The following is a 20,972-nucleotide window of genomic DNA, read 5'->3' as shown; positions in this document are numbered from 1 at the left end:
CTGAAGAATATTCTTCAATACTGAAGAATATTCTTCAATACTGAAGAATATTCTTCAATACTGAAGAATATTCTTCAATACTGAAGAATATTCTTCAATACTGAAGAATATTCTTCAATACTGAAGAATATTCTTCAATACTGAAGAATATTCTTCAATACTGAAGAATATTCTTCAATACTGAAGAATATTCTTCAATACTGAAGAATATTCTTCAATACTGAAGAATATTCTTCAATACTGAAGAATATTCTTCAATACTGAAGAATATTCTTCAATACTGAAGAATATTCTTCAGTACTGAAGAATATTCTTCAGTACTGAAGAATATTCTTCAGTACTGAAGAATATTCTTCAGTACTGAAGAATATTCTTCAGTACTGAAGAATATTCTTCAGTATTGAAGAATATTCTTCAGTATTGAAGAATATTCTTCAGTATTGAAGAATATTCTTCAGTATTGAAGAATATTCTTCAGTATTGAAGAATATTCTTCAGTATTGAAGAATATTCTTCAGTATTGAAGAATATTCTTCAGTATTGAAGAATATTCTTCAGTATTGAAGAATATTCTTCAGTATTGAAGAATATTCTATAGTATTGAAGAATATTCTATTGAAGAATATTCTTCAGTATTGAAGAATATTCTATTGAAGAATATTCTTCAGTATTGAAGAATATTCTATTGAAGAATATTCTTCAGTATTGAAGAATATTCTATTGAAGAATATTCTATTGAAGAATATTCTTCAGTATTGAAGAATATTCTTCAGTATTGAAGAATATTCTTCAGTATTGAAGAATATTCTTCAGTATTGAAGAATATTCTTCAGTATTGAAGAATATTCTATTGAAGAATATTCTTCAGTATTGAAGAATATTCTTCAGTATTGAAGAATATTCTTCAGTATTGAAGAATATTCTTCAGTATTGAAGAATATTCTTCAGTACTGAAGAATATTCTTCAGTACTGAAGAATATTCTTCAGTACTGAAGAATATTCTTCAGTACTGAAGAATATTCTTCAATACTGAAGAATATTCTTCAATACTGAAGAATATTCTTCAGTACTGAAGAATATTCTTCAGTACTGAAGAATATTCTTTAGTACTGAAGAATATTGTTCAGTACTGAAGAATATTCTTCAGTACTGAAGAATATTCTTCAGTACTGAAGAATATTCTTCAGTACTGAAGAATATTCTTCAGTACTGAAGAATATTCTTCAGTACTGACGAATATTCTTCAGTACTGAAGAATATTCTTCAGTACTGAAGAATATTCTTCAGTATTGAAGAATATTCTTCAGTACTGAAGAATATTCTTCAGTACTGAAGAATATTCTTCAGTACTGAAGAATATTCTTCAGTATTGAAGAATATTCTTCAGTATTGAAGAATATTCTTCAGTATTGAAGAATATTCTATAGTATTGAAGAATATTCTATTGAAGAATATTATTCAGTATTGAAGAATATTCTTCAGTATTGAAGAATATTCTATTGAAGAATATTCTTCAGTATTGAAGAATATTCTATTGAAGAATATTCTATTGAAGAATATTCTTCAGTATTGAAGAATATTCTTCAGTATTGAAGAATATTCTTCAGTATTGAAGAATATTCTATAGTATTGAAGAATATTCTTCAGTATTGAAGAATATTCTATTGAAGAATATTCTTCAGTATTGAAGAATATTCTATTGAAGAATATTCTTCAGTATTGAAGAATATTCTTTAATATTGGAGAATATTCTTCAGTATTGAAGAATATTCTTTAATATTGGAGAATATTCTTCAATATTGAAGAATATTCTTCAATATTGGAGAATATTCTTCAATATTGAAGAATATTCTTCAATATTGAAGAATATTCTCCAATATTATTATTCAATATTGGAGAATATTCTTCAATATTGAAGAATATTCTTCAATATTATATATATAAGAATATTCTTCAATATTATTCTTCAATATTGAAGAATATTCTCCAATATTATTCTTCAATATTGAAGAATATTCTTCAATATTATTCTTCAATATTGAAGATTATTCTTCAATATTGAAGAATATTCTTCAATATTATTCTTCAATATTGAAGAATATTCTTCAATATTGAAGAATAATATTGGAGAATATTCTTCAATATTGAAGAATATTCTTCAATATTGAAGAATAATAATAATGAAGAATATTCTTCAATATTGAAGAATAATATTGGAGAATATTCTTCAATATTGAAGAATAATATTGAAGAATATTCTTATATATATAATATTGAAGAATATTCTTCAATATTGAAGAATATTCTTCAATATTGAAGAACTTTCTTGAAGAATATTCTTCAATATTGGAGAATATTCTTCAATATTGAAGAATATTCTTCAAGAAAGTTCTTCAATATTGAAGAATATTCTCCAATATTATTATTCAATATGGGAGAATATTCTTCAATATTGAAGATTATTCTTCAATATTGAAGAATATTCTTTAATATTGGAGAATATTCTTCAATATTGAAGAATATTCTTCAATATTGGAGAATATTCTTCAATATTGAAGAATATTCTTCAATATTGAAGAATATTCTCCAATATTATTATTCAATATTGGAGAATATTCTTCAATATTGAAGAATATTCTTCAATATTATATATATAAGAATATTCTTCAATATTATTCTTCAATATTGAAGAATATTCTCCAATATTATTCTTCAATATTGAAGAATATTCTTCAATATTATTCTTCAATATTGAAGATTATTCTTCAATATTGAAGAATATTCTTCAATATTATTCTTCAATATTGAAGAATATTCTTCAATATTGAAGAATAATATTGGAGAATATTCTTCAATATTGAAGAATATTCTTCAATATTGAAGAATAATAATAATGAAGAATATTCTTCAATATTATTCTTCAATATTGAAGAATATTCTTCAATATTATTCTTCAATATTGAAGAATATTCTTCAATATTATTCTTCAATATTGAAGAATATTCTTCAATATTGAAGAATAATATTGAAGAATATTCTTCAATATTGAAGAATAATATTGAAGAATATTCTTCAATATTGAAGAATATTCTTCAATATTGAAGAATATTCTTCAATATTGAAGAATAATATTGAAGAATATTCTTTAATATTGAAGAATAATAATATTGAAGAATATTCTTCAATATTATTCTTCAATATTGAAGAATATTCTTCAATATTATTCTTCAATATTGAAGAATATTCTTCAATATTATTTTTCAATATTGAAGAATATTCTTCAATATTGAAGAATATTCTTCAATATTGAAGAATAATATTGAAGAATATTCTTCAATATTGAAGAATAATAATATTGAAGAATATTCTTCAATATTGAAGAATAATAATATTGAAGAATATTCTTCAATATTATTCTTCAATATTGAAGAATATTATTCAATATTATTCTTCAATATTGAAGAATAATATTGAAGAATATTCTTCAATATTAATCTTCAATATTGAAGAATATTCTTCAATATTGAAGAATATTCTTCAATATTGAAGAATATTCTTCAATATTGAAGAATAATATTGAAGAATATTCTTCAATATATTGAAGAATATTCTTCAATATTGAAGAATATTCTTCAATATTGAAGAATATTCTTCAATATTATTCTTCAATAATAATAATATTGAAGAATATTCTTCAATATTGAAGAATATTCTTCAATATTGAAGAATATTATTCTTCAATATTGAAGAATATTCTTCAATATTATTCTTCAATATTGAAGAATATTCTTCAATATTGAAGAATATTCTCCAATATTGCAGAATATTCTCCAATATTGAAGAATATTCTCCAATATTAAAGAATATTCTTCAATATTGAAGAATATTCTCCAATATTAAAGAATATTCTCCAATATTGAAGAATATTCTTCAATATTAAAGAATATTCTTCAATATTAAAGAATATTCTTCAATATTGAAGAATATTCTCCAATATTAAATATTCTTTAATATTGGAGAATATTCTTCAATATTGAAGAATATTCTCCAGTATTATTATTCAATATTGGAGAATATTCTTCAATATTGAAGAATATTCTTCAATATTGAAGAATATTCTTCAATATTGGAGAATATTCTTCAATATTGAAGAATATTCTTCAATATTGAAGAATATTCTTCAATATTGGAGAATATTCTTCAATATTGAAGAATATTGTTCAATATTGGAGAATATTCTTCAATATTGAAGAATATTCTCCAATATTGAAGAATATTCTTCAATATTGAAGAATATTCTTCAATATTGGAGAATATTCTCAAATATTATTATTCAATATTGGAGAATATTCTTAAATATTGAAGAATATTCTCCAATATTATTCAATAATAATAATCTTCAATAATAATAATATTGAAGAATATTCTTCAATATTATTCTTCAATATTGAAGAATATTCTCCAATATTGAAGAATATTCTTCAATATTGAAGAATAATATTGAAGAATAATCTTCAATATTGAAGAATATTCTTCAATATTGAAGAATATTCTTCAATATTGAAGAATAATATTGAAGAATATTCTTCAATATTGAAGAATATTCTTCAATATTGAAGAATATTCTTCAATATTGGAGAATATTCTTCAATATTGAAGAATATTCTTGAATATTGAAGAATATTCTTCAATATTGGAGAATATTCTTCAGTATTGAAGAATATTCTATAGTATTGAAGAATATTCTATTGAAGAATATTCTATTGAAGAATATTCTTCAATATTGGAGAATATTCTTCAAAATTGAAGAATATTGTTCAATATTGGAGAATATTCTTTAATATTGAAGAATATTCTTCAATATTGAAGAATATTCTCCAATATTGGAGAATATTCTCCAATATTGAAGAATATTCTTCAATATTATTCTTCAATATTGAAGAATATTCTTCAATATTATTATTATTGAAGAATAATATTGAAGAATATTCTTCAATATTGAAGAATATTCTTCAATATTGAAGAATATTCTCTAATATTGAAGAATATTCTCCAATATTATTATTCAATATTGGAGAATATTCTTCAATATTGAAGAATATTCTCCAATATTGGAGAATATTCTCCAATATTGAAGAATATTCTTCAATATTGGAGAATATTCTCCAATATTGGAGAATATTCTTCAATATTGAAGAATATTCTCCAATATTATTATTATTGAAGAATAATATTGAAGAATATTCTTCAATATTGAAGAATATTCTTCAATATTGAAGAATATTCTTCAATATTGAAGAATATTCTTCAATATTATTATTATTGAAGAATAATATTGAAGAATATTCTTCAATATTGAAGAATATTCTTCAATATTGAAGAATATTCTTCAATATTATTCTTCAATATTGAAGAATATTCTTCAATATTGAAGAATATTCTTCAATATTATTGTTCAATATTGAAGAATATTCTTTAATATTATTATTATTGAAGAATAATATTGAAGAATATTCTTCAATATTGAAGAATATTCTTCAATATTATTCTTCAATATTGAAGAATATTCTTCAATATTGAAGAATATTCTTCAATATTATTCTTCAATAATAATAATATTGAAGAATATTCTTCAATATTGAAGAATAATATTTAAGAATATTCTTCAATATTGAAGAATAATATTCTTCAATATTGAAGAATATTCTTCAATATTGAAGAATAATATTGAAGAATATTCTTCAATATTGAAGAATAATATTGAAGAATATTCTTCAATATTGAAGAATATTCTTCAATATTGAAGAATATTCTTCAATATTATTCTTCAATATTGAAGAATATTCTTCAATATTGAAGAAGATTCTTCAATATTGAAGAATAATATTGAAGAATATTCTTCAATATTATTCTTCAATAATAATAATATTGAAGAATATTCTTCAATATTGAAGAATAATATTGAAGAATATTCTTCAATATTGAAGAATATTCTTTAATATTGAAGAATATTCTTCAATATTGAAGAATATTCTTCAATATTAATCTTCAATATTGAAGAATACTCTTCAATATTGAAGAATATTCTTCAATATTGAAGAATATTCTTCAATATTGCAGAATATTCTCCAATATTGAAGAATATTCTCCAATATTAAAGAATATTCTTCAATATTGAAGAATATTCTCCAATATTAAAGAATATTCTCCAATATTGAAGAATATTCTTCAATATTAAAGAATATTCTTCAATATTAAAGAATATTCTTCAATATTGAAGAATATTCTCCAATATTAAATATTCTTTAATATTGGAGAATATTCTTCAATATTGAAGAATATTCTTCAATATTGGAGAATATTCTCCAATATTATTATTCAATATTGGAGAATATTCTTCAATATTGAAGAATATTCTCCAGTATTATTATTCAATATTGGAGAATATTCTTCAATATTGAAGAATATTCTTCAATATTGAAGAATATTCTTCAATATTGGAGAATATTCTTCAATATTGAAGAATATTGTTCAATATTGAAGAATATTGTTCAATATTGGAGAATATTCTTCAATATTGAAGAATATTCTCCAATATTGAAGAATATTCTTCAATATTGAAGAATATTCTTCAATATTGGAGAATATTCTCAAATATTATTATTCAATATTGGAGAATATTCTTAAATTTTGAAGAATATTCTCCAATATTATTCAATAATAATAATCTTCAATAATAATAATATTGAAGAATATTCTTCAATATTATTCTTCAATATTGAAGAATATTCTTCAATATTGAAGAATATTCTTCAATATTATTCTTCAATATTGAAGAATATTCTTCAATATTGGAGAATATTCTCCAATATTGGAGAATATTCTTCAATATTGAAGAATATTCTCCAATATTATTATTCAATATTGGAGAATATTCTTTAATATTGGAGAATATTCTTTAATATTGAAGAATATTCTTCAATATTGGAGAATATTCTTCAATATTGAAGAATATTCTTGAATATTGAAGAATATTCTTCAATATTGGAGAATATTCTTCAATATTGAAGAATATTCTTCAATATTGGAGAATATTCTTCAATATTGAAGAATATTCTCCAATATTGAAGAATATTCTTCAATATTGAAGAATATTCTTCAATATTGGAGAATATTCTCAAATATTATTATTCAATATTGGAGAATATTCTTCAATATTGAAGAATATTCTCCAATATTGAAGAATATTCTTCAATATTGAAGAATATTCTTCAATATTGGAGAATATTCTCAAATATTATTATTCAATATTGGAGAATATTCTTCAATATTGAAGAATATTCTCCAATATTGGAGAATATTCTCCAATATTGAAGAATATTCTTCAATATTATTCTTCAATATTGAAGAATAATATTGAAGAATATTCTCCAATATTGGAGAATATTCTTCAATATTGAAGAATATTCTCCAATATTATTATTATTGAAGAATAATATTGAAGAATATTCTTCAATATTGAAGAATATTCTTCAATATTGAAGAATATTCTTCAATATTGAAGAATATTCTTCAATATTATTATTATTGAAGAATAATATTGAAGAATATTCTTCAATATTGAAGAATATTCTTCAATATTGAAGAATATTCTTCAATATTATTGTTCAATATTGAAGAATATTCTTTAATATTATTATTATTGAAGAATAATATTGAAGAATATTCTTCAATATTGAAGAATATTCTTCAATATTGAAGAATATTCTTCAATATTGAAGAATATTCTTCAATATTGAAGAATATTCTTCAATATTATTCTTCAATAATAATAATATTGAAGAATATTCTTCAATATTGAAGAATAATATTTAAGAATATTCTTCAATATTGAAGAATAATATTCTTCAATATTGAAGAATATTCTTCAATATTGAAGAATATTCTTCAATATTGAAGAATAATATTGAAGAATATTCTTCAATATTGAAGAATATTCTTCAATATTGAAGAATATTCTTCAATATTATTCTTCAATATTGAAGAATATTCTTCAATATTATTCTTCAATATTGAAGAATATTCTTCAATATTGAAGAAGATTCTTCAATATTGAAGAATAATATTGAAGAATATTCTTCAATATTGAAGAATATTCTTCAATATTGAAGAATATTCTTCAATATTATTCTTCAATAATAATAATATTGAAGAATATTCTTCAATATTGAAGAATAATATTCTTCAATATTGAAGAATATTCTTCAATATTGAAGAATAATATTGAAGAATATTCTTCAATATTGAAGAATAATATTGAAGAATATTCTTCAATATTGAAGAATAATATTGAAAAATATTCTTCAATATTGAAGAATATTCTTCAATATTATTCTTCAATATTGAAGAATATTCTTCAATATTATTCTTCAATATTGAAGAATATTCTTCAATATTGAAGAATATTATTCTTCAATATTGAAGAATATTCTTCAATATTATTCTTCAATATTGTAGAATATTCTTCAATATTATTCTTCAATATTGAAGAATATTCTTCAATATTATTCTTCAATATTGAAGAATATTCTTCAATATTGAAGAATATTCTTCAATATTGAAGAATATTCTTCAATATTATTCTTCAATATTGAAGAATATTCTTCAATATTGAAGAAGATTCTTCAATATTGAAGAATAATATTGAAGAATATTCTTCAATATTGAAGAATATTCTTCAATATTATTCTTCAATAATAATAATATTGAAGAATATTCTTCAATATTGAAGAATAATATTGAAGAATATTCTTCAATATTGAAGAATAATATTCTTCAATATTGAAGAATATTCTTCAATATTGAAGAATATTCTTCAATATTGAAGAATAATATTGAAGAATATTCTTCAATATTGAAGAATATTCTTCAATATTATTCTTCAATATTGAAGATTATTCTTCAATATTATTCTTCAATATTGAAGAATATTCTTCAATATTATTCTTCAATATTGAAGAATATTCTTCAATATTATTCTTCAATATTGAAGAATATTATTCTTCAATATTGAAGAATATTCTTCAATATTATTCTTCAATATTGAAGAATATTCTTCAATATTATTATTATTGAAGAATAATATTGAAGAATATTCTTCAATATTGAAGAATATTCTTCAATATTGAAGAATATTCTTCAATATTATTCTTCAATATTGAAGAATCTTCTTCAATATTGAAGAATATTCTTCAATATTGAAGAATAATATTGAAGAATATTCTTCAATATTGAAGAATAATATTGAAGAATATTCTTCAATATTGAAGAATATTCTTCAATATTGAAGAATAATATTGAAGAATATTCTTTAATATTGAAGAATATTCTTCAATATTGAAGAATATTCTTCAATATTATTCTTCAATAATAATAATATTGAAGAATAATCTTCAATATTATTCTTCAATATTGAAGAATAATATTGAAGAATATTCTTCAATATTATTATTATTGAAGAATAATATTGAAGAATATTCTTCAATATTGAAGAATAATATTGAAGAATATTCTTCAATATTGAAGAATATTCTTCAATATTGAAGAATAATATTGAAGAATATTCTTCAATATTGAAGAATATTCTTCAATATTGGAGAATTTTCTTTAATATTGGAGAATATTCTTCAATATTGAAGAATATTCTTCAATATTGGAGAATATTCTTCAATATTGAAGAATATTCTTCAATATTGGAGAATATTCTTCAATATTGAAGAATATTCTCTAATATTGAAGAATATTCTCCAATATTATTATTCAATATTGGAGAATATTCTTCAATATTGAAGAATATTCTCCAATATTATTATTCAATATTGGAGAATATTCTTCAATATTGAAGAATATTCTCCATTATTAAAGAATATTCTTCAATATTGAAGAATATTCTCCAATATTAAAGAATATTCTCCAATATTGAAGAATATTCTCCAATATTGAATAATAATATTGGAGAATATTCTTCAATATTGAAGAATAATATTGAAGAATATTCTTCAATATTGAAGAATAATATTGAAGAATATTCTTCAATATTGAAGAATAATATTCTTCAATATTGAAGAATAATATTCTTCAATATTGAAGAATATTCTTCAATATTGAAGAATAATATTGAAGAATAATCTTCAATATTGAAGAATATTCTTAAATATTATTCTTCAATATTGAAGAATATTCTTAAATATTATTCTTCAATATTGAAGAATATTCTTCAATATTGAAGAATATTATTCTTCAATATTGAAGAATATTCTTAAATATTATTCTTCAATATTGAAGAATATTCTTCAATATTGAAGAATATTCTTCAATATTGAAGAATATTCTTCAAAATTAAAGAATATTCTTCAATATTGAAGAATATTCTTCAATATTATTCTTCAATATTGAAGAATATTCTTCACAATTAAAGAATATTCTTCAATATTCTTGAATATTGAAGAATATTCTTCAATATTATTCTTCAATATTGAAGAATATTCTTCAATATTATTCTTCAATATTGAAGAATATTCTTCAATATTGAAGAATAATATTGAAGAATATTCTTCAATATTGAAGAATAATATTGAAGAATATTCTTCAATATTGAAGAATAATATTGAAGAATATTCTTCAATATTGAAGAATAATATTCTTCAATATTGAAGAATAATATTTTTCAATATTGAAGAATAATATTCTTCAATATTGAAGAATATTCTTCAATATTGAAGAATAATATTGAAGAATATTCTTAAATATTATTCTTCAATATTGAAGAATATTCTTCAATATTCAAGAATATTGAAGAATATTCTTTAATTTTGAAGAATATTCTTCAATATTGAAGAATAATATTGAAGAATATTCTTCAATATTGAAGAATAATATTGAAGAATATTCTTCAATATTAAAGAATATTCTTCAATATTGAAGAATATTCTTTAATTTTGAAGAATATTCTTCAATATTGAAGAATATTCTTCAATATTGAAGAATATTCTTCAATATTGAAGAATAATCTTCAATATTGAAGAATATTCTTCAATATTGGAGAATATTCTCCAATATTGAATAATAATATTGGAGAATATTCTTCAATATTGAAGAATATTCTCCAATATTGAATAATAATATTGAAGAAAGTTCTTCAATATTGAAGAATATTCTCCATTATTAAAGAATAATCTTCAATATTGAAGAATATTCTTCAATATTGAAGAATATTCTTCAATATTGAATAATAATATTGAAGAATATTCTTCAATATTATTCTTCAATATTGAAGAATATTCTTCAATATTATTCTTCAATATTGAAGAATATTCTTCAATATTGAAGAATATTCTAAACTATTAAGAATATTCTCCAATATTGAACAATATTCTTCAATATTGAAGAATATTCTCCAATATTAAAGAATATTCTTCAATATTGAAGAATATTCTCCAATATTGAAGAATATTCTCCAATATTGAAGAATAATATTGAAGAATATTCTTTAATATTGGAGAACATTCTTCAATATTGAAGAATACATATATACTATGCAATAATGTAGTGTAGTGTACTGGATTGTTCAGGAGAGTAGTGTAGTATAGTGTACTGTATTTGACTGTAGCCTGTAGTGTGCCGTGCACTGTAGTGTAGGTAAAAAAGTTATACTGTAATGTAGTGTAGTTTACGTTAGTTGAGTATATTGTATTGTACTGTAGTGTATTGTAGTGTACCCTGTAGTGAGGTGTTCTGTACAGTATTATAGTGTAGTGTATTGTAGTGAACTGTATTGCACTTGAGTGCACTGTAATGTATCGTGTACAGTAGTATATCGTAGTGTACAGTACTGTAGTGTATTATATTTAAGTGTAGTGTACCCTGTACCAGAAAAGAATGTACTGTACTCTTGAGTGTACTGTACGTTATTGGTCGGTAAGGTGCTGTACCCTTTACTCTAGTGTAGTGTAGTTTATGGTACTGTAGCTTGTAGTGTACTGTACTGCACTTGACTGTAGTGTAGTGTAGTATACGGTACTGTACTGTTGTCTATTGTACTGTAGAGTACTGAGCCCTTTGCTGTTGCGCATCGTATGTTAGTGTACTGTAATGTATAGTAGTGTACTGGAGACTAGTACAATGTATAGTAGTGCAATGTATATTAGGCTAGTTAAGTTTAATGTGCTATAATGTACTGTGTTGTTCTGTACTTACAGCTTGAATAAGTATTGTTAATATTTAATAATTATAATAGTACTTATTTAGTAATAATTAATGGAAAGTCATCAATTGTGAATGTAATGTAAAAGATTGTTTCACATACATTAGGTATATGTATGTTTCTCATACAATGGGTATACATATTTAAGTGTCAGTAAATAATGTGGATGAATTACTGGAGTATGCAATTAGGAGGAGCCGACCAATGAGAGTACAGCGTGCGAGAATGTGACGTCAAGTGAAAAATCGGAACGTGATTGGCTGTTGAGTCGACCTGCGCGGCGAGGAGCAACGGAACGTTATTTTGACCCTGGTATTTGCAAAGTACTGGTGTACAAGTTAGTGTTAGGGCGTGTTGTTACTCTGAGCTGGTACCCCGTTACCCTTTTGGGGTCGCTAGGGCTGACACACCCCTAGCTTACACCGAATTTGTACACCGTCAAAACGCGAATACATAGGGTCCAAAAACATTAAAATCTGCCGTATATACCCTCTTGAGGGAGTATACGCAGATATTTTAGTCCTGAAATATTAAATGTTAATTACATACTGAATGAAAATTATTTTCAGGTGTATTGTTAGTGAATGAGGTAATGGTGGTAATATGATGCCTCGCATGAAATTTGCCTAGTGGTGATGTATGAATCTTGGAGACTAACGTTGTGATGGGAGCAGTGGTGGAGCGATGATTTACGTGAGACCTCTGGCAGCCGAGCAGAAGCTGGTGGCAGATGGTTTGGTTAGGAAGATGTGCTACTGATAGCTGGATCATATGTGGTAAGGCAAGTAGTTGTTTATTAGTTATTTTGTTAGGCATTGTAATATTTTATTACGAAACCGTACTTAGTTATTGGAGGAGCACATAGTTTTGTATGTAATGAGATTGAAGTGGTTAATAGTATCTGGCGCGGGGGGCGGCAACCCACAGATAAGAGCTGTCACACCAGTTGACTATTGAGGTTAGATGGGTTGAAGAGTTGCATTTGAAATGAGGTACATCCGAGAAAATAGTTTATGGTAAGAAGTTTGAAAGGTATGGTATACGGATGATTGCATGATTTCTATTGGTAGGATGCAATAACTGTTGGCTTGTTGCAGGTAATACCGGATAGATTTGTGGGACCCCTTGGCTGTGGAAGAGCACAGCGAGACGCGTCAACTTAAGTGTTAGTGAAGAGTTTGCAGTAAGTGTGTGAATCGTGTTTGGTGTAATTGTCGTAGATAGGTGGGTGGGGATAGGTTGTAAGTTCGGTAACGTTACTAGAGTAAAGGAGTGTTAATGTCTGGTTTGAATATCGTATTAGGGGGCCGAGAGTAGTTATGATAGTGAAATTGAATACTGTTGAAGTTGAGAGGAAGGTAGTCTGGCAGGGGTTAATGTTGAGTTTGTGAAATGATAATGAATTATAAATTGAAAGCGTCCGTTTGTTTAAAAAGGAAAAGTTGTATCAACGATGAGGTTAAAATGGTTAAGCTGTAAATATTTAGCGAGTGTTCCATGTTGCAGGGAGAAGTGGGTACAATAACAAAGTATTGAGTAATAAGACTCGTAAACGGTCAATTGAATAGACAGGATGAGTAGGCAATATAAGATGGCATATAAAGAATTTTAAAGGCTCATAACGTCCTTTAAGTGTTGAATCGTACCTGACATAATAGTTTATTAACTACTTTACGACTTACGCTATACTTGCCCTAGTGCCAACAGTAAGGCAGTAGTGTATATTTAATCGTGACCCACTGTATAAGTACAATGTAAGAAAATGTACGTGATGAGGATAGGCCGTGGTGTAGGGTATTTAGTCGCAATTAGATGTTACATTTCTTTTTAAGACAAAGGGAGTAGATTTGCGGCATGGAATAGATAAGTGTCTTGTTGTTTTTGAATAGCGGAGTTGGCGGGTGGTTAAATACCCCATTGGCAGTTTTACCACTACTACAGCCCATATCGGGTATCATCGCGAGTGTTTTAATTGAAAACACTATAGCCTTAAAGTGTCATTTAGCATTTTTTGATGTAGACAAATTATTTTTGCTTGAGGATGCAGTTGGTTCTTGAAAGTGCTTAAGTCTAGTGAATAAGTGTCGATAGTGTTTGGGGTTAGAAATCGCGCGGGCCGTGTCTTTAAAATGTGTTGATAGTGCGGTTGGATAGCCAACAGCAATTCCCCCCCCCCCCCCCCCCCCCCCCCCTCCCGGCAATCATGGAATGGGCACTTTGGTACTTTAAAGGTAAAAAATATATTACAGGTGGCGTATATAGCCTGTTGGATGCATAAGTGGACGAGCCTTGACTGTGTTGAAGAGAGAATTGGATAAGCACGTGGCAAGGATACCTGATGAAGCAGGCTGTGACTGATAGGTCAGGCTGCGAGGAGCCGCGTCCAAGAGCGTGGTTGACGAGTCCGGCAACCAGAAGGCTTGGTGGACGAGCGGGCCGGGGGAACGCTAAGGGCCGGAAGGACCTCAAGGTAAGGTATATATAAACGTCGATATTTTAGTCGTGACCCATAATGAGTACTAAAATATAAATATGAAGTATGTAGTGAAATGTCTTTTAGAAATTGCATGGTTATTATTGAATGTGGCAATTGTTTTAAGGTGACGGGTTTCGTGAAATGAGTAGAATGTGGAGGAGAAAAACGTTGTGATGGGACCAGTGTTTGACTGATTTGAGTCCGACCGGTGGGAGCCGAGCAGACGCTGGTGGGAGATGTGCGGGTTGAGGTAGATGTGCTACTTGAGTTTGACATGATAGAACAAAATGTTAAGGCAAGTAGTTATTAAAAACGTAGTTACGGCTGGTAATATTTGAATGGTAGCTTGGTTAAGTTGTATCATGTAAAGTGAAATGTTGAGAACCATAGTAAATATTAGGTGTGGGTTCCCCCCCTCTGATGGTGTAAGAGGTCCAAAAGCCGTTGCATATGCAGGTTTGATGTAAGATTTTAAAAATGTGAATTGAAATGAGCAGTTACAATAAAATAGTTTACTGAAACAAAGTAGACGTTGTCATTAAAGTTATGGTATAGGGATGATTGAATGAATGGTATTTGTAGCATAAAGTTTTGCCTTGTTGGAGGTAATATCGTGCCTATTGTCATGACCCCTGGGCTGTGTGGATGACCAGAGGGAGACGGTGGCAGTTCAGTGATCGTCAAGACTTGGTAGTGTGTGAGGTGTTTGGGTGACTTGTTGTGTTGATAGGTTTAAGGTATTTGCCGTTTACTACATAGTAAATGTGAGTGAAATATGTTGTTTTGGGTTTGATTTTCACGTTGAGGCGGCGGAGAGTAGTTAGGGTAAGTTAAATGTGACCGGAAATGAGTTTATATTGTGAGAAATGTATTAGTGAAGTTGAAATAGATGGTGTTTTAGTGTTGTATTTTTGTTGATATAACGTGATCGTTGACACAGTTAGGAAATGGTTTAATAATAGAACATGTCATTTAGTGAGTCATGTTTGAGTGAGAAATTGTTGCAATAAGACAAAGTAGGGATTAATAAAGTTACTGTGAAACTGAAAATAGGGGATGAGTCGTAATGTTAAGAGCGCATGTAAAGAGCGCGAAAAGCTCATAGTTGAAGGAGTTAGTGTTGAAGCGTACGTTACATAGGTGTTAAATTAAGTAGTTTATGATTACTAACGTAGCCAGAAAGGCAAGTGTACCTGGCTTAAGGGAGTCGTGTATATTGAAGCGGCAGTCACTGTAGAGTTGTAGTTAATGAAATTGACTTTATGACGATAGGCAGTGTTTGACGTGATTGAGTTGGAAATAGGTTAAGTGAAACATTGTTCAATGATGGAGTAGATTTGGGGCATGGAATAATTGTGTGGGTTGTGGAATAAGGGATTTGTTGTTGGATGGTGTTATGTTGATATTGTGGTGAAATAAAATTGGCAGTTGGAGCACTACTACAGTGGTGTTATTGGTCATGTCGAGTGGTTTTAATGAAAAGCAAGTAGCGTTAAAATGCGAGTCATTAAGGTGTGTAAAATGTACAGAAATGATAGTTTCGTAAAATCGTTAGGGTTGTATGGTTTCATTTAGGGCAAAAATGTGTGTTTTTGGAAAGTTCAGAGTAGTGAATAATTGTCGATAGGGTGAGAGTTTGGGCGTGTTGAAAATTGTTGATAGTGGTGTTGGGGACCGTCTAGTTTTCGAAGAGTGTTTGTGTATTAGTAGTTCTAATGTTGATAATGGAAATGTGTAGTATATGAATGTTAATAATGGTATAATGAAAATCGGCAGGTGAAAGGCTTGAGTAGCTTAGACGTGGATAACATCGTTTGTAGGTAGTTAAGGGAGAGAGGTGCAAGTGTTGAATGTAGAAGTTGCAGTTTCTTGCATAGAAGGTACCAAAGAATGATGTATTGAGTTTGTTGTAGTGCAGAGTCGTTGATATAGAATGAATGTTGTGTGGGAATGTAATTGTTAATAGTATATAAAAATGAAATAGACAGAAATTGAGGGGTGGGTGAAGTGCCGTAGAAGGCGGGTCGTTAGTGTGATCATAGAGGACAGTAGATGTGTGGTGAATGATTAGTAAGTAGTTGAAGTAGATGATTAATGAATACATAGTTGTAGGTAGTGGTGATAAGTAAATGAAATATGCATTGTAGGGAATATAAGTGATAGAAACGATAGGTAAATAATAAAATATATGTTGAATGAGAATGTTCTCTTTAAAAGTAAAATACTAAAAAGTGTTATGATTTCTAAATGTTATAAAGAATTGTATAGTGAATAGATATGAATGATAAGTGATGTATTATAGTATATAGGTTGAAGAATGGTATATTAATAAATGGGAATAGTTAATTTAAATGTTTGGGGGGGGGGGTGTGTTAGTATGGTAAGATAGAAAGTTAGTGGTAAGTGTAATAATAATCTATACCCATATTATGTTCTAGATTTGCGAGAAGATGGTAATAATGGTGGTTGATTGGTAGAGGGACCGCAGGCCAGCGGAGTGTGACGTCGAACTGAAGGAGAGTGTGATGTGCAAGAAATAATATTGTTGAAGACAAGGATGATGCGACGCATATGAAGAGAAAGGCGTATATAATTGCAAAGATACGAAGAAGGGACAATAGAGAATGTTTGATGGTGACCAAAAATAATCGAGTAATGAAGATGGATTGGAATCGAAACTGTTGTTTAAATATCATTTGTTACGTGTAAGGGGAAAGTGTTAAGGAGAGATGATAATGTAGTGATATTTTGGTATAATATTTAGTAGACTGTTTAATGAAGTTAAGTATTATATGTTGAAAGAGTGTGCACAATGTTTGTTTTGAAAGAAATGTTGGGTGAAGTTGTTGAAAATGTGTGAAGAGAATGTTATGGAAGGTGTATAGTAAATATGTTGTGGGAGTTAATAATTAGTGTATTAAATGACGTAAATGTATACATTATAAAATGAATGAATTGTTTGATGGTTATAATTGAATGTAAAGTAAAATAATAATAAGTGATTAAGAACAGTGTTTAAATGACGTAATTATGAAAGTTGTAAAGAGAGGAATGTTTTAGGTACTGAGAAGAAAAAGTAGCAGTTTTTGCTGTGTATGGAGATTGCCTATGTGGGGGGTTGTTTTTAGGCATTATGTGTGAGTGTGAAAGTCGAGATGGATGTTGTGGGTGTTAATTGTTGTTTTTACGTTGGTTATTGTTATGGAGGTTGTTTGATTAGTGTAGAGTTGTGTTGTTTGTATTTTATTATGTTGAGTTTGTATGTTTGATGTCATGTGAGTTTTGTTGACATTACGTCCAGGATGAAGTGTTTGAGCCGTTTGTGTGGTATTTAAGCAGCAGGGGTTGAGTTGATAGTGTGAAAATGTAGATTGAGGATATGTAGAATAGAAAATGATCATGTAAGAGGAATGTATGGTAATGTATATAAAGTAAAATCAATGTGAAATTAGGAATTTTATAGAATGTTAAAATAATTTGTAATGAAAGGCAGAAATGATAGTTGATTATAGGAAATTGATGTTGAAAAGTTAATGTTTTAAAGGTGTGTGTGTAAATTGCCAATGATGAGATTGAACTGATGTAAATGTGTATTATAGTTTTGAAATGTAATTATGACAGGTAGTGAAAGAGATTAATATGGAGGAATGATTTTAGGAGAAATATATGGACGTAGGTTATATGTTAATAGTAGTGTAAATATAGTAACTTTGACAATGTGTTTATATATGATAGGTATAGATATATATAAAAGCATAAATACATAGGTGAAAGTAAAACTATATATACCGAAATAGCATAAAAAGAAGGAAATATAGTAAAAATATGGAAGATGTAGTGTAGAAGATGTATATTGATAGGAAAGGTATGCTATGGTAGGATGTCAATGTTTTGGATACATAGGGTGCGTGAAGGAAATGAAACGTAGTTTGTTGTAAGCGTGCTCTGCAGCCAACGTTGTTAGTGTGATAGTTAAGCCGGCGATGTTATTCAGGTATTATATTGATAATGGTCATATAAATATGCGGCCTTGCAGGCGTCGGCTTTATGGATACGTGTTACAAATACGGATCCGTAGCGTTCCTGGTGTCCATTTCACTTTAGATCCCGAGATCTTAAAGCTGTGTTACTGGTGGTCGCAGATGCTCATTGACACTAAACTGATTCACGGCTCTTAAGGCAGTTTGTTAGGGTTACTATTGAGCTGTAACATGTTTCGGAGGGCAACATACACTGGAGATCACTGTAACGGACTCAGTTACCATCCTTATAATTTGTCAATCCGGACGCAAGCATGTTGGGCGTTAAGACGTGTTTATTATATTTGAAATATTGTTTGATTTGTATATTGATTTGATAATATATACATAGTGGTCATAAAAATCATTGTTTGGTTGTTTTATATTATTAATTTATTGGAATAGTTGGAAATGAATTATTGCTTGCTAGATCCTTCCCCCTGGAATAACTTGTGGCCTTGACTCAGATACGGTAACTGTTCCTCCCCCCCCCCCCCCCCCCCACCAACCTTTATTGAATTTTGTTTTTTTTGTGTGTTTTTCCCGGTAAAGTTGTGGTCTGGTTGGTAGTTACCTTAGTTCGCTAGCGACTAGTTTCCTGGAAGATGGTTTTCTCTTCCTTTCCCCTCTAGTCACTCCTTTGCCCTGTGGCAGTGTTCCGTGTCAGAGTTCTCCCCACAGGGTATCAGCCTTGCTTTATCCATTAATGACAATTGCCGAGTTAGCTTGCGGAAATGTCCCCCTCGTCTTAGAAACTAATTTCAGCAGTACCCTTAAGGGGTAGGTTCGAGGAGAATATTATGTTTAAGCGTTAATGTGTTTAAATTGAGTGTGGTTGATGTACACTAATATAGTAGTATGTAAGAGTATATTAACGTGAATTGTTAAATTGGATTGTTGTATTTGTACTGAGTGAAATTGTGCGGCTTGAAGGGGTAGAAATTTCCTAAGGTACTAGTGAGTAGTTGACTATTATTTAGTGAAATTGTCTGAAATAACATACTTGAAGGTTAATAAATAACTTGACCCAACAGTATGTAAGTTTGTATAGTTATCAATAAGTAGTGTACCAGTTCAAATTGTTTTGATGTGTGATATCATTATGATACACTGTACCTCGGAGCTAGAAGAAATGTGGGGCAAGAGTTTAACATTTATATGCTGTGCCTACTATATTAAACAGGATTGTTGTATTGTGTATTTGTAGTCACTGAATGTGTGCGGCGCCACCCCCACCCCCCTTGAGGTTGTGCAAGTAGAGGGGGAGTAGAAATACCCTAAACTACTGTATTCCTTTGAGATACGTTTATTGAGAGAATAATAAATACAATTGAATTGAAGGTTTTGTGTATATTTTTGTTAACAACCTGTTGTGTTGTCTTAGTTACCGGTGATATGTACGTATGTATAGTGTATTATATATAAACGTGGTTTGATGGAAATTGAATGGTTTTCATTTTCCACAAAACTATCATTGAAGACGTTTCTGAGGTTGTTTTCCGAAAAAGATACCTCCATTTGTAAACTCTAATAATAAACATTAAATATGATAGACAAAAAATCATTTTCAACACTATTTTAATATTAAACATTGAATAATACTCTTAATTTCATTTTCATAGTAATAAGAAATATAGTTTGGAGGAATAATAATGAAGAATATTTAGGTATACTGAGTTATGAAGAATAATCGTCAATATTGAAGAATATTCTTCAATATTGAAGAATATTCTCCAATATTAAAGAATATTCTTCAATATTAAAGAATATTCTCCAATATTGAAGAATATTCTTCAATATTATTCTTCAATATTGGAGAATATTCTTTAATATTGAAGAATATTCTTTAATATTGGAGAATATTCTTCAATATTGAAGAATATTCTCCAATATTAAAGAATATTCTTCAATATTAAAGAATATTCTTCAATATTGAAGAATATTCTTCAATATTATTCTTCAATATTGGAGAATATTCTTTAATATTGAAGAATATTCTTCAATATTGGAGAATATTCTTCAATATTGAAGAATATTCTCCAATATTAAAGAATATTCTTCAATATTAAAGAATATTCTTCAATATTGAAGAATATTCTTCAATATTATTCTTCAATAATATTAATATTGAAGAATATTCTTAAATATTGAAGAATATTCTTCAATATTATTCTTCAATAATATTAATATTGAAGAATATTATTCTTCAATATT

At 27.3% G+C, this 20,972-nt stretch overlaps 1 long non-coding RNA gene across 2 annotated transcripts; it reads left to right on the top strand.

Annotated features, from left to right (window-relative positions):
- The first annotated feature begins 12,567 nt into the window (after positions 1-12,567).
- On the top strand, positions 12,568-20,098 carry LOC138356395 (uncharacterized). Of its 2 annotated transcripts, none has more exons than XR_011224455.1 (4): positions 12,568-13,039; positions 13,361-13,446; positions 14,513-14,733; positions 17,178-20,098. It is a non-coding gene; the product is annotated as an uncharacterized lncRNA (long non-coding RNA). The 2 variants fall into 2 exon arrangements; XR_011224456.1 differs by having other exon boundaries at positions 12,568-13,044.
- The last annotated feature ends 874 nt before the right edge of the window (positions 20,099-20,972 follow it).

Source organism: Procambarus clarkii, chromosome 72, assembly GCF_040958095.1.
Source record: "Procambarus clarkii isolate CNS0578487 chromosome 72, FALCON_Pclarkii_2.0, whole genome shotgun sequence".
NCBI classification, from domain to species: domain Eukaryota; kingdom Metazoa; phylum Arthropoda; class Malacostraca; order Decapoda; family Cambaridae; genus Procambarus; species Procambarus clarkii.
The sequence above is the reverse complement of the archived record's forward strand: the minus strand, read 5'-3'. Positions and strand labels throughout refer to the sequence as shown.